We start from the raw sequence: 11,660 nt of genomic DNA, 5'->3' as shown, positions 1-11,660 counted from the left end.
AATCAACCACCCCCGCCGTCGTGTGTATGGTTCCCCGTGTGCTGGTCATTGTAAGTTCAGTAATGGGGTATTCTCTGGTGTCCCCATGGACACAGGAAACTGGGAGGACTTTCCCCGGGGTCAGACACGTTGGGCCCACCAAATCCTTACGCACCAGGGTGGCCCGGCTACCAGAATCCAGTAAGGCCTCCACATCATGGTGATTCACAGTTACCGGGCAGGTGGGGGGGTCGATCTGGGCCGCCATCTACGACTCCCAAGAGCGAGGCAACACGGTGTGTGGGTGCTGAGCTGGAGGACTCCGCAGTGGGCATAGGTTCATCGGCTGGTTTCCCACACTGCCAGGAGATATGTCCCATCTCCCCACACCGGTAACACTGTCGAAGTTTCCCCCTCCTGGTGTACTCTTCTTGGACCCGCCTGGTTTCTGGCTCCCCCTGGAGCCGGGATAAGTCCTGACGTGGCTGGGTTCGAGACCTTGGGGTCCTTTGGACGGGTTCTTCCCATTTGTGGTGGGGCCGCACTCCTGGGGTCTTTTCGGGAAGCATTCAGCATCTCCGCTGTGGCCTGGTACTTTTCCACAGCTTCCACGGTCAGATCAGCCGTGGTCAAGGCCTGTTGACTGATGAACCGTTTTGCCTCATAAGGCAGGGGCGCGTAGGTAACGATCCACCACAACGGCCTCCACCACCGCCGCTGCTGTATTCCTCTGCGGATCCAGCCATTTCCTTGCGATTCGGACAAGTTCATGCATCTGCGCCCGAGGAGGTTGGTCTGGTTGGAAGGTCCAGCTGTGAAAGCGCTGGGCCATACCAAACTTTGTGAGTCCATATCTGCTGAGGATCTCAGACTTCAGGGCATCATAGTCAGTAACCTGGTCAGGGCCCAGGTCCCGGACAGCATTCAGCGATTCCCCGGTTAGAAAGGGGGCTAACAGACCAACCCACTGTTGCTTGGGCCAGGCTTCCCTAGTGGCCGTGGCCTCAAATGCATGCAGGTATGCCTCAATGTCATCGGTAGCTCCCATCTTAGATATAAAGTCACTTGCCTTTATTGGGCGGGTATTTTGGACAACCCTCTGTCTCTGCAACTGCAATTCCTCTGCCTTCAGAAGGTTGGCTTTCTTTTGCTCCTCCAAGAGAGCCACGTTTGCTTGCATCTGGGCTTGCTGGCCAGCAACAAGGGCTTTCAATATGTCCTCCATTTCAGTCGGCGGGGAGCCTACGGCCAACTTGGAAAACTGGGTGATCAAACCTTCGGTATCCTCCTCTGACATGCACTATTAACGCTTGAGCGTGCCCGTATTCTCCACCATCTGTGATGTCACGAGAGGCTACACAGCTTTCAGCGGGATTGCTCAAGTAGTGCAAGGAGACCAGGTTCAACCAAAACAAGGATTTTATTAAAGGTCTTGGGAAACTAACGAAAGTATAACACAATTCTGTTCTCTGGTGGCTCTTTAAGGGTTAACAGTTCAGGGATGTCTCTTCCACATCCAAAATCATAACTCTCCCTCGCTCAAATAACTTTTCCCCAGTCTTACTGTATTCCACGTTGCAGCTAGTGGCCAACCCAGCAAAACGTCCTTCCAAATGTCCCACACGTATTTCCACAGGTGCATATATCCAAAGGTGAGTATTTCCCAAAGGTAAGTATCTCCAAATCCTTATATTCCTCATGGAAGTGGACGTGCAGCACTCTTGTCCTCCAGAGCGCCCAGCTTGGAGACTGTGTTACTTCACAACCCACACACTCACTCTCAGTGTGTCTCTTCCCTTCAAAAACCTCCAGCTCATCAGCTCCTGATCTGTTTCAGCTGCGTGGGAAGATTGGCCATAGAGGGGTGGAGTTCCCGACCATACCAGCAGATGGAGTCATAGCTGTCTGGGTTTGCAGCCATCTCAGGGGGATGTAACGTCCCTCCAGGACACAGCCTCTCGTGACATCACACCTTTTAGCTAACCCTTCCCCTAACTCTAACCTTAACCCTTTTAGCTAACCCTTCCCCTAACTCTAACCCTAACCCTTCTCCTAACTCTAACCGTAACCCTTTTAGCTAACCCTTCCCCTAACTCTAACCTTAACCCTTTTAGCTAACCCTTCCCCTAACTCTAACCTTAACCCTTTTAGCTAACCCTTCCCCTAACTCTAACCCTAACCCTTTTAGCTAACCCTTCCCTAACCCTAACCCTAACCCTTTTTAGCTAACCCTTCCCCTAACTCCTAACCCCTAACCCTTTTAGCTAACCCTTCCCTAACTCTAACCTTAACCCTTTTAGCTAACCCTTCCCCTAACTCTAACCTTAACCCTTTAGCTAACCCTTCCCCTAAATCTAACCCTTTTAGCTAACACTTCCCCTAACTCTAACCTTAACCCTTTTAGCTAACCCTTCCCCTAACTCTAACCTTAACCCTTTTTAGCTAACCTTCCCTAACTCTAACCTTAACCCTTTTAGCTAACCCTTCCCCTAACTCTAACCTTAACCCTTTTAGCTAACCCTTCCCCTAACTCTAACCTTAACCCTTTTAGCTAACCCTTCCCCTAACTCTAACCTTAACCCTTTTAGCTAACACTTCCCCTAACTCTAACCCTAACCCTACTAGCTAACCCTTCCCCTAACTCTAACCCTAACCCTTTTAGCTAACCCTTCCCCTAACTCTAACCTTAGCCCTTTTAGCTAAACCTTCCCCTAAATCTAACCTTAACCCTTTTAGCTAACCCTTCCCCTAACTCTAACCTTAACCCTTTTAGCTAACCCTTCCCCTAACTCTAACCTTAACCCTTTTAGCTAACCTTCCCTAACTCTAACCCTAACCCTTTTTAGCTAACCCTTCCCCTAACTCTAACCTTAACCCTTTTTAGCTAACCCTTCCCCTAACTCTAACCCTAACCCTTTTAGCTAACCCTTCCCCTAACTCTAACCTTAACCCTTTTAGCTAACCCTTCCCCTAACTCTAACCCCTAACCCTTTTAGCTAACCTTCCCCTAACTCTAACCTAACACTTTTAGCTAACCCTTCCCCTAACTCTAACCTTAACCCTTTAGCTAACCCTTCCCCTAAATCTAACCCTTTTAGCTAACCCTTCCCCTAACTCTAACCTTAACCCTTTAGCCAACCTTCCCTAACTCTAACCCTAACCCTTTTAGCTAACCCTTCCCCTAACTCTAACCTTAACCCTTTTAGCTAACCCTTCCCTAACTCTAACCTTAACCCTTTTAGCTAACCCTTCCCCTAACTCTAACCTTAACCCTTTTTAGCTAACCCTTCCCCTAACTCTAACCCTAACCCTTTTTAGCTAACTCTTCCCTAACTCTAACCTTAACCCCTTTTTAGCTAACCCTTCCCCTAACTCTAACCTTAACTCTTTTAGCTAACCCTTCCCCTAACTCTAACCCTAACCCTTCTCCTAACTCTAACCGTAACCCTTTTAGCTAACCCTTCCCCTAACTCTAACCTTAACCCTTTTAGCTAACCCTTCCCCTAACTCTAACCCTAACCCTTTTAGCTAACCCTTCCCCTAACTCTAACCTTAACCCTTTTAGCTAACCCTTCCGCTAACTCTAACCCTAACACTTTTAGCTAACCCTTCCCCTAACTCTAACCTTAACCCTTTAGCTAACCCTTCCCCTAAATCTAACCCTTTTTAGCTAACCCTTCCCCTAACTCTAACCTTAACCCTTTAGCCAACCCTTCCCTAACTCTAACCTAACCCTTTTAGCTAACCCTTCCCCTAACTCTAACCTTAACCCTTTTTAGCTAACCCTTCCCCCTAACTCTAACCTTAACCCTTTTAGCTAACCCTTTCCCCTAACTCTAACCCTAACCCTTTTAGCTAACCCTTCCCTAACTCTAACCTTAACCCTTTTAGCTAACCCTTCCCCTAACTCTAACCTTAACCCTTTTTAGCTAACCCTTCCCTAACTCTAACCTTAACTCTTTTTAGCTAACCCTTTCCCTAACTCTAACCCTAACCCTTCTCCTAACTCTAACCGTAACCCTTTTAGCTAACCCTTCCCTAACTCTAACCTTAACCCTTTTTAGCTAACCTTCCCCTAACTCTAACCTTAACCCTTTTAGCTAACCCTTCCCCTAACTCTAACCCTAACCCTTTTAGCTAACCCTTCCCCTAACTCTAACCCTAACCCTTTTAGCTAACCCTTCCCCTAACTCAATCAATCAATCAATTTTATTTTATATAGCCCTTCTTACATCAGCTAATATCTCGAAGTGCTGTACAGAAACCCAGCCTAAAACCCCAAACAGCTAGTAATGCAGGTGTAGAAGCACGGTGGCTAGGAAAAACTCCCTAGAAAGGCAAAACCTAGGAAGAAACCTAGAGAGGAACCAGGCTATGAGGGGTGGCCAGTCCTCTTCTGGCTGTGCCGGGTGGAGGTTATAACAGAACCATGCCAAGATGTTCAAAAATGTTCATAAGTGACAAGCATGGTCAAATAATAATCAGGAATAAATCTCAGTTGGCTTTTCATAGCCGATCATTAGAGTTTAAAACAGCAGGTCTGGGACAGGTAGGGGTTCCATAACCGCAGGCAGAACAGTTTAAACTGGAATAGCAGCAAGGCCAGGCGGACTGGGGACAGCAAGGAGTCACCACGGCCGGTAGTCCCGACGTATGGTCCTAGGGCTCAGGTCTCTCAGTTGGCTTTTCATAGCCGATCATTTAGAGTTGAAAACAGCAGGTCTGGGACAGGTAGGGGTTTCGTAGCCGCAGGCAGAACAGTTGAAACTGGAATAGCAGCAAGGCCAGGCGGACTGGGGACAGCAAGGTGTCATCATGCCCGGTAGTCCTGACGTATGGTCCTAGGGCTCAGGTTCTCAGAGAGAAAGAGAGAACGAGAGAATTAGAGAGAGCATACTTAAATTCACACAGGACACTGGATAAGACAGGAGAAGTACTCCAGGTATAACCAACTAACCCCAGCCCCCCGACACATAAACTACTGCAGCATAAATACTGGAGGCTGAGACAGGAGCGGTCCGGAGACACTGTGGCCCCATCCGAAGAAACCCCGGACAGGGCCAAACAGGAAGGATATAACCCCACCCACTCCGCCAAAGCACAGCCCCGCACCACTAGAGGGATATCCCCAACCACCAACTTACAATCCTGAGACAAGGCCGAGTATAGCCCACAGAGGTCTCCACCACAGCACAAACCAAGGGGGGCGCCAACCCAGACAGGAAGATCACGTCAGTAACTCAACCCACTCAAGTGACGCACCCTCCCAGGGACGGCATGAAAGAGCACCAGCAAGCCAGTGACTCAGCCCCTGCAACAGGGTTAGAGGCAGAGAACCCCAGTGGAGAGGGGAACCGGCCCGGCAGAGACAGCAAGGGCTGTTCGTTGCTCCAGCCTTTCCGTTCACCTTCACACTCCTGGGCCAGACTACACTCAATCATATGACCTACTGAAGAGATAAGTCTTCAGTAAAGACTTAAAGGTTGAGACCGAGTCTGCGTCTCTCACATGGGTAGGCAGACTGTTCCATAAAAATGGAGATCTATAGGGAGAAAGCCCCTGCCTCCCGCTGTTTGCTTAGAAATTCTAGGGACAATTAGGAGGCCTGCGTCTTGTGACCGTAGCGTACGTATTGGTATGTACGGCAGGACCAACTCGGAAAGATAGGTAGGAGCAAGCCCATGTAACGCTTTATAGGTTAACAGTAAAACCTTGAAATCAGCCCTTGCCTTAACAGGAAGCCAGTGTAGCTAACTCTAACTCTAACCCTAACCCTTTTAGCTAACCCTTCCCCTAACTCTAACCTTAACCCTTTTAGCTAACCCTTCCCCTAACTCTAACCTTAACCCTTTAGCTAACCCTTCCCCTAAATCTAACCCTTTTAGCTAACACTTCCCCTAACTCTAACCTTAACCCTTTTAGCTAACCCTTCCCTAACTCTAACCTTAACCCTTTTTAGCTAACCTTCCCTAACTCTAACCTTAACCCTTTTAGCTAACCCTTCCGCTAACTCTAACCCTAACACTTTTAGCTAACCCTTCCCCTAACTCTAACCTTAACCCTTTAGCTAACCCTTCCCCTAAATCTAACCCTTTTAGCTAACCCTTCCCCTAACTCTAACCTTAACCCTTTAGCCAACCCCTTCCCTCAACTCTAACCCTAACCCCTTTTAGCTAACCCTTCCCCTAACTCTAACCTTAACCCTTTTTAGCTAACCCTTCCCCTAACTCTAACCTTAACCCTTTTTAGCTAACCCTTCCCCAATCCTAACCCCTAACCCTTTTAGCTAACCCTTCCCCTAACTCTAACCTTAACCCTTTTAGCTAACCCTTCCCCTAACTCTAACCTTAACCCTTTTAGCTAACCCTTCCCCTAACTCTAACCTTAACTCTTTTTAGCTAACCCTTCCCCTAACTCTAACCCTAACCTTCTCCTAACTCCTAACCGTAACCCTTTTAGCTAACCCTTCCCCTAACTCTAACCTTAACCCTTTTAGCTAACCCTTCCCCTAACTCTAACCTTAACCCTTCTTTAGCTAACCCTTCCCCTAACTCTAACCTTAACCCTTTTAGCTAACTCTTCCCTAACTCTAACCTTAACCCTTTTAGCTAACCCTTCCCTCAACTTTCTAACCTTAACCCTTTAGCCAACCCTTCCCTAACTCTAACCCTAACCCTTTAGCTAACCCTTCCCCTAACTCTAACCTTAACCCCTTTTTAGCTAACCCTTCCCCTAACTCTAACCTTAACCCTTTTAGCTAACCCTTTCCCCTAACCTCTAACCTTAACCCTTTTTTAGCTAACCCTTCCCCTAACTCTAACTTCTAACCCTTTTTAGCTAACCCTTCCCCTAACTCTAACTCTTAACCCTTTTTAGCTAACTCCTTCCCCTAACTCTAACCTTAACTCTTTTTAGCTAACCCTTCCCTAACTCTAACCCTAACCCTTCTCCTAACTCAACCAGAACCCTTTTAGCTAACCCTTCCCCTAACTCTAACCTTAACCCTTTTTAGCTAACCCTTCCCCTAACTCTAACCTCTAACCCTTTTAGCTAACCTTTCCCTAACTCTAACCTTAACCCTTTTAGCTAACCCTTCCGCTAACTCTAACCCCTAACACTTTTAGCTAACCCTTCCCCTAACTCTAACCTTAACCCTTTTTAGCTAACCCTTTTCCCTAAATCTAACCCTTTTAGCTAACCTTTCTTCCCCTAACTCTAACCTTAACCCTTTTAGCCAACCCCTTCCCCTAACTCTAACCCTAACCCTTTTAGCTAACCCTTCCCTAACTCTAACCTTAACCCTTTTAGCTAACCCTTCCCCTAACTCTAACCTTAACCCTTTTAGCTAACCCTTCCCTAACTCTAACCCTAACCCTTTTTAGCTAACCCTTCCCTAACTCTAACCTTAACCCTTTTTAGCTAACCCTTCCCCTAACTCTAACCTTAACCCTTTTAGCTAACCTTCCCTAACTCTAACCTTAACTCTTTTAGCTAACCCTTTCCCCTAACTCTAACCCTAACCCTTCTCCTAACTCTAACCGTAACCCTTTTAGCTAACCCTTCCCCCTAACTCTAACCTTAACCCTTTTTAGCTAACCCTTTCCCCTAACTCTAACTCTTAACCCTTTTTAGCTAACCCTTCCCCTAACTCTAACCCTAACCCTTTTAGCTAACCCTTCCCCCTAACTCTAACCCTAACACTTTTAGCTAACCCTTCCCCTAACTCTAACCTTAACCCTTTAGCTAACCCCTTCCCTAAATCTAACCCTTTTAGCTAACCCTTCCCTCAACTCTAACCTTAACCCTTTAGCCAACCCCTTTTCCCCTAACTCTAACCCTAACCCTTTTAGCTAACCCTTCCCTAACTCTAACCTTAACCCTTTTAGCTAACCCTTCCCCTAACTCTAACCTTAACCCTTTTTTAGCTAACCCTTCCCCTAACCTCTAACCCTAACCCTTTTTAGCTAACCCTTTCCCCAACTCTAACTCCTAACCCTTTTAGCTAACCCTTCCCCTAACCTCTAACTCTTAACCCTTTTTAGCTAACCCTTCCCTAACTCTAACTCTTAACCCTTTTTAGCTAACCCTTCCCCTAACTCTAACCTTAACCCTTTTAGCTAACCCTTCCCTAACTCTAACCCTAACCCTTTTAGCTAACCCTTCCCCTAACTCTAACCTTAACTCTTTTAGCTAACCTTTCCCTAACTCTAACCTTAACCCTTTTAGCTAACCCTTCCCCTAACTCTAACCTTAACTCTTTAGCTAACCCTTCCCCAACTCTAACTCCTAACCCTTTCCTAACTCTAACCGTAACCCTTTTTAGCTAACCCTTTCCCCTAACTCTAACCTTAACCCTTTTTAGCTAACCTTCTCTAACTCTAACCTTAACCCTTTTAGCTAACCCTTCCCTAACTTCTAACCCTAACCCTTTTAGCTAACCCTTCCCTAACTCTAACCTTAACCCTTTTAGCTAACCCTTCCCCTAACTCTAACCTTAACCCTTTTAGCTAACCCTTCCTAACTCTAACCTTAACCCTTTTAGCTAACCCTTTCCCCTAACTCTAACCCTAACCCTTTTAGCTAACCCTTTCCCTAACTCTAACCTTAACCCTTTTAGCTAACCCTTCCCTAACTCTAACCTTAACTCTTTTAGCTAACCCTTCCCCTAACTCTAACCCTAACCCTTCTCCTAACTCTAACCGTAACCTTTAGCTAACCTCCCCTAACTCTAACCTTAACCCTTTTAGCTAACCCTTCCCCTAACTTCTAACCTTTAACCCTTTTAGCTAACCCCTTCCCCTAACTCTAACCCTAACCCTTTTAGCTAACCCTTCCCCTAACTCTAACCCCTAACCCTTTTAGCTAACCCCTTCCCTAACTTCTAACCCTAACCCTTTTAGCTAACCCTGCCCCTAACTCTAACCTTTAACCCTTTTTAGCTAACCCTTCCCTAACTCTAACCTTAACCCTTTAGCTAACTCCTTCACCCTAACCTAACCCTTTTAGCTAACACTTTCTAACTCTAACCAACACCTTTTTAGCTAACCCTTTCTCTAACTTCTAACCTTAACCCTTTTAGCTAACCCTTCCCTAACTTCTAACCTTAACTCTTTTAGCTAACCCCTTCCCTAACTCCTAACTCTAACCCTTTTAGCTAACCCTTTCCCTAACTTCTAACCTTAACCCTTTTAGCTAACCCTTCCCCTAACTCTAACCTTAACCCTTTTAGCTAACACTTCCTAACTCTAACCCCTAACCCTACTAGCTAACCCTTCCCCTAACTCTAACTCCTAACCCTTTTAGCTAACCTTTCCCCTAACTCTAACCTTAGCCCTTTTTAGCTAACCCTTCCCCTAAACTCTAACCTTAACCCTTTTTAGCTAACCCTTCCCTAACTCTAACCTTAACCCTTTTTAGCTAACCCTTCCCTAACCTCCTAACCTTAACCCTTTTAGCTAACCCTTCCCCTAACTCTAACCCTAACCCTTTTAGCTAACCCTTCCCCTAACTCTAACCTTAACCCTTTTAGCTAACCCTTCCCCTAACTCTAACCTTAACTCCTTTTAACTAACCCTTCCCTAACCTCTAACTCCTAACCCTTCTCCTAACTCTAACCGTAACCCTTTTTAGCTAACCCTTCCTAACTCTAACCTTAACCCTTTTAGCTAACCCCTCCCCTAACTCTAACCCTAACCCTTTTTAGCTAACCCTTCCCCTAACTCTAACCCTAACCCTTTTAGCTAACCCTTCCCTAACTCTAACCTTAACCCTTTTTAGCTAACCCTTCTTCCCTAACTCTAACCCAACCCTTTTTAGCTAACCCTTCCGCTAACTCTAACCCTAACACTTTTAGCTAACCCTTCCCTAACTCTAACCTTAACCCTTTAGCTAACCCTTCCCTAAATTCTAACCTTTTAGCTAACCCTTCCCTAACTCTAACCTTAACCCTTTAGCCAACCCTTCCCCTAACTCTAACCCTAACCCTTTTTAGCTAACCTTTCCCTAACCTCTAACCTTAACCTTTTAGCTAATCCCTTCCCCTAACTCTAACCTTAACTCTTTTAGCTAACCCTTTTCCCTAACTCTAACCCTTAACCCTTTTTAGCTAACCCTTCTCCCTAACTCTAATTTAACTCTTTTAGCTAACCTTTTCCCTAACTCTAACTCCTAACCATTCTCCTAACTCTAACCGTAACCCTTTAGCTAACCCTTCCCCTAACCTCTAACTCTTAACCCTTTTTAGCTAACCCTTCCCCTAACTCTAACCTTAACCCTTTTAGCTAACCCTTCCCTAACCCTAACCCTAACCTTTTTAGCTAACCTTCCCCTAACTCTAACCTCTAACCCTTTTAGCTAACCCTTCCCCTAACTCTAACCCTAACCCTTTTTAGCTAACTCCTTCCCCTAACTCTAACCTTAACCCTTTTAGCTAACCCCTTCCCCTAACTCCTAACCTTAACCCTTTAGCTAACCCTCCCTAAATCTAACCCTTCTTTTAGCTAACACTTCCCTAACTCTAACCTTAGCCCTTTTAGCTAACCCCTTCCCTAACTCTAACCCTAACCCTTTTTAGCTAACCCTTCCCCTAACTCTAACCTAACCCTTTTTAGCTAACCCTTCCCCTAACTCTAACCTTAACCTTTTTAGCTAACCCTTCCCTAACTCTAACCCTAACCCTTTTTAGCTAACCCTTCCCCCTAACTCTAACCTTAACCCTTTTAGCTAACCCTTCCCCTAACTCTAACCTTAACTCTTTAGCTAACCCTTCCCTAACTCTAACCCTAACCCTTCTCCTAACTCTAACTCGTAACTTTTTTAGCTAACCCTTTCCCCTAACTCTAACCTTAACCCTTTTTAGCTAACCCTTCCCTAACTCTAACTCTAACCCTTTTTTAGCTAACCCTTCCCCTAACTCTAACCTTAACCCTTTTTAGCTAACCCTTCCCCTAACTCTAACCCTAACCCTTTTAGCTAACCCTTCCCTAACTCTAACCCTAACACTTTTTAGCTAACCCTTCCTAACTCTAACCTTAACCCTTTTAGCTAACCCTTTCCCCTAAATCTAACCCTTTTTAGCTAACCCTTCCTAACTCTAACCTTAACCCTTTTAGCCAACCCTTCCCTAACTCTAACCCTAACCCTTTTAGCTAACCCTTCCCCTAACTCCTAACCTTAACCCTTTTAGCTAACCCTTTCTAACTCTAACCTTAACCCTTTTTAGCTAACCCTTCCCTAACTTCTAACCTTAACCCTTTTAGCTAATCCTTCCCCTAACTCTAACCCTAACCCTTTTAGCTAACCCTTTCCCTAACTTCTAACCTTAACCCTTTTAGCTAACCCTTTCCCCTAACTCTAACTCTTAACTCTTTTTAGCTAACCCTTCCCTAACTCTAACCCTAACCCTTCTCCCTAACTCTAACCGTAACCCTTTTAGCTAACCTTTCCCCTAACCTCTAACCTTAACCCTTTTAGCTAACCCTTCCCTAACTCTAACCCTAACCCTTTTAGCTAACCCTTCCCCCTAACCTCTAACCTTAACCCTTTTAGCTAACCCTTCCCAACTTCTAACCTAACTTTAGCTAACTCTTCCGCTAACTCTAACCCTAACACTTTTTAGCTAACCCTTCCCCCTAACCTAACTCTTAACCCTTTTAGCTAACCCTTCCCCTAAACCCTAACTC

This window comes from Coregonus clupeaformis, unplaced genomic scaffold (assembly GCF_020615455.1).
Source record: "Coregonus clupeaformis isolate EN_2021a unplaced genomic scaffold, ASM2061545v1 scaf0833, whole genome shotgun sequence".
NCBI lineage: Eukaryota > Metazoa > Chordata > Actinopteri > Salmoniformes > Salmonidae > Coregonus > Coregonus clupeaformis.
This window is presented reverse-complemented; position numbering follows the sequence as displayed.